Here is a 3787-nt window from a genome sequence, read left to right on the forward strand (position 1 = left end):
TGTGTGTGTGTGTGTGTGTGTGTGTGTGTGTGTGTGTGTGTGTGTGTGTGTGTATGTGTGTTAATCGTTACATACAATATTTATAATTACAATTACATTCGCTAAAATTTTATGGTAGCACTGTGTGATGAATCTATATATGTATAGTTCTATTTGGATGTAATATATGAGGGATATAAACCGTGATTATTTTTTTCTTGATAAATTCTTATATAAAAAGGTCAAGTTTTATGTCAAAATTTATAATATCAATCGTAATGAAATATCACCAAAATTGCAAGATCGAGACAGAAAATGAGTGCGACATGGCGCCAACATCAGCCAATATTGTTGCGCGCGAGATAAGTTTCAACACGAATTCGTGAGAATCGCGGTTCCAATAATATAATAAAGTTCATGATCGTAACTAAATGCACCTACGGACATCGGTAGTTACTGTACAAATATGTCACATTTTCGTAGTATTATACGTGATTGGATAATGTGAAATTAACGATAGATTAACGGTGTATGAAAATGATATATCTACACGTAAAATACGGAGCATGTTCGAAGGCTACATAACGTCTCGATTATTTACATCGTATGATGTAAATAATTATTTACAATAGGTCGCATTAACATACAGCGGCGGAATTCTCTAACGTACGTCTTGTATCGACGATATTATCGCTATCGCTAACTAGCGACAACCAACGAGAGCCGCGCTTTTTTTCAGGATCGTCCTTGCCTTGGCTGTCGCTAGTTAACGATAGCTAGTTAATCATCGCTAAAATGTTAGAGAATTCCGCTACAGCCGGTATTAATGTACGTCTATATAGGATATGCTTTACGATTTTTCACGCAATTACCTTTGAGTTTTTCATTCGTTTTTTCTCCTGTAATTAATTCCGAATCTACGGGAACAGCTGATCAATGTCGACTGCTTAAATGTATAAATTACTAAAATCGCTTTATCGAATTAAATAGAACAGTACGCTAAGTGATGATACTTTTCGCTTTAATGGCGTTACATATCTTTTGATCGTATCTAAAGGAGAGCACAGAAGAGAAGAGTACTTAATATCTTCATCGATACTATACTCTTGTTAGCGATCGGATGAATATATGTCTTCTGAATGAATTTAATTTCTGTATTTTGTTTTATTACGCTACAACCAGACATTATCTTGGAAGAAATACGCAGGTATGTGACAGCTATTTACACTAATGAGATATCGTGTATATTCAGCACTCTTTTCCCAATCGTTTCAAAGATCATCTAATAAGGCACTGTGTTTTACTGCGACTGAACCGGTACAAATATGGAACACTTAGGAGTTGGTCTAAAGATTTACAATACCTATGTCGATTCTGATCAGTAACAATCTCGACTCATGACTTACATTTACGATGCATGTATAAATGCGTTTTGATATCTTTTCTTTTTCCATTTACCTTTATCATTGTCAATTTCATATTCGGTATTTTAATGATCTACTTTATGAATAATGATGCGTATGAAGACAGTAAACAGTATGTAATTATAATAGTTACGATTAAAATGTTTCAGGAACAAAACGTTACATGCAACAAATATGCATACAAATGCAATAGCTGATTATTAGATAAAATAGAAGATTGACTGTACATGTATTACGTAAAAGATGCAATGCGACGCACAATTTAAGAATATTGCGAATCGAGCGCAAAGTTATATCGACATTAAAATCGAAATTATACATACTTTATCTATTTAGGCATTCTGGGGACATTCTTAGGATATTTAGAGGACATAACAACGTTCTGTGATCATTAGAACGTCCTTTGGAGATCTGTGCTTTATGGCTTATGTTTAAATATAGTTTTACTTTTAGAATGGATAATAAAGTTTCAAACAGAGTTGTTAAAAATCATGCTTTAAACATGTTTTAAACATGTTTCTTTTATAATAATGGCCTGGTTTACACCGTACGCTTAGTCCGCGACCTATACGATAGATGTCTTTATTTAACCTATAGATTAAACAAGAACGTCCATTGTTTAGGTCGCGAACTAAGCACACGGTATAATCCTAGCCACTGTTTAAAGTACGTATAAAACATTAAAAACATGTTTGAAAAAAAAACAGAATGTTTTATTCTTAAAGAAAATTATCTCTTATCAACCCTGATTTCAAATGGGCATTTACAGTTAATCTCAAGTTCACTGTGGATGAACACTTCATTACATATAATCCAAATTGCTTTCGGAGAGAGTAAACTCTTATATGTACACTAAATCAAAGTTACATGTCCATCTAAAATCCTTTTCACTCCTTCTTTGGAGAAGATAACGAAAAATTAAAATTCTCAATTGAATACAAATTTTAAAGTTCTGTTTCGTCATTATCTTCAATGGACATATTGGGTGCTTTTCAATTGTAAAATGTAATTAGACACTTTCATGCATATGGCGACATAAGTTTTGCGTTCCAATTGCCGTAATCGTCGATACAACACTACACATTCTTACTCAGCCTGAGAGCTACTAGTCGGCTATGTAAGCTATATGTGTTTTCTAGTGACAATTACATATTACTAACTCACGCGGCTATAAATGAGATTGGAGGACGTTGAGTGGCCGGTACTTTTGCTTTTTTTATTCAATACAGGCGAAAAAAGCTACATTTAATCTAACTCTATCCAAAACAGATCGAAATCACAACGTATATATTCTGTTTTAATTGAATCGTGCATAATGCTACACTTTATGCATTTCTGTATATGTTGTGTTAAAGATCGACGTATTAAGCAATTGGAAAGCATCCATTTACTACTAACGGTTGCTAGTGAGACGTTAAGTGTTCTTTTTTTAGAAAAAAAAAAGGTATATACATGTATGTATATGCACAATATGCGCGCGCGCGCGCGTGTGTGCGCGCGTGCGTGTACGTGTGCACGCATGTGCGAGGTAACGGAAGATAACGAGAGTAACTTGGAGTCGCGTTGTGATAATATATATGCGAGTGTAAGAACCGAGTAATAACAATATTATTATAAATGACATATTACATAATAAACTATTTATATTGTACAACATAATGTGAGTGCATACACATATTAATACAATTAATATAGATACAGGTTTCTTTTTTAATTACGCAGTATAATATGTCCAATAAAGAAGGACTTCACTCAACTTATTGTTACATAATGTTCTATGCAAGTAAACTTTATTTTTTGTGTATCGTTTCATCGTAGCGTGCATACTAACTCTATGCTGCGTGGAAAGGAATGGTATTCGTCTCACATGAATAAACACTTTTCAGATTGTATTTTCAAGATTGTGCAGGAATTATCGAAATTTTGTTGTTATTTCGAAAAAGAAATTTCTCAAGAATCGCACATTATTGCGCTGCTTTGTGAGTTATCATAATTATTCTACAATTAACCTGAAGTATAGTTATTATGATGACACAAAATATATATACTTAAATTTAAAAGAATACTATTTGAAAACAGTATTTCCTGCATATTCGATAATACGATCCGCAAAATTACGCGTTTAGTCTGCAGTCGACATTGGTTACTTTGACAACATAGGATGTCATCTGAAAGGTATGCGCGATTGCGACGTTTCTACTTATCTCTTAAGAAAAAGTAGTTAATTACCCCGCCTAATATGGCTTCATCGGACTAGGATTCAGCATCAGATCGTATATACATGGATAAACGTCGAAGAACGAGATCGCGCAGGTCGAATCGCGTGATGCCAGTTTCGCACGTTTAGATGGGAATATATATATGTATATGTATATATATATGTA

The sequence above is a fragment of the Mycetomoellerius zeteki genome, unplaced genomic scaffold, assembly GCF_001594055.1.
Source record: "Mycetomoellerius zeteki isolate Tzet28-1 unplaced genomic scaffold, Tzet1.0 scaffold146, whole genome shotgun sequence".
Classification (NCBI taxonomy): Eukaryota; Metazoa; Arthropoda; class Insecta; order Hymenoptera; family Formicidae; genus Mycetomoellerius; species Mycetomoellerius zeteki.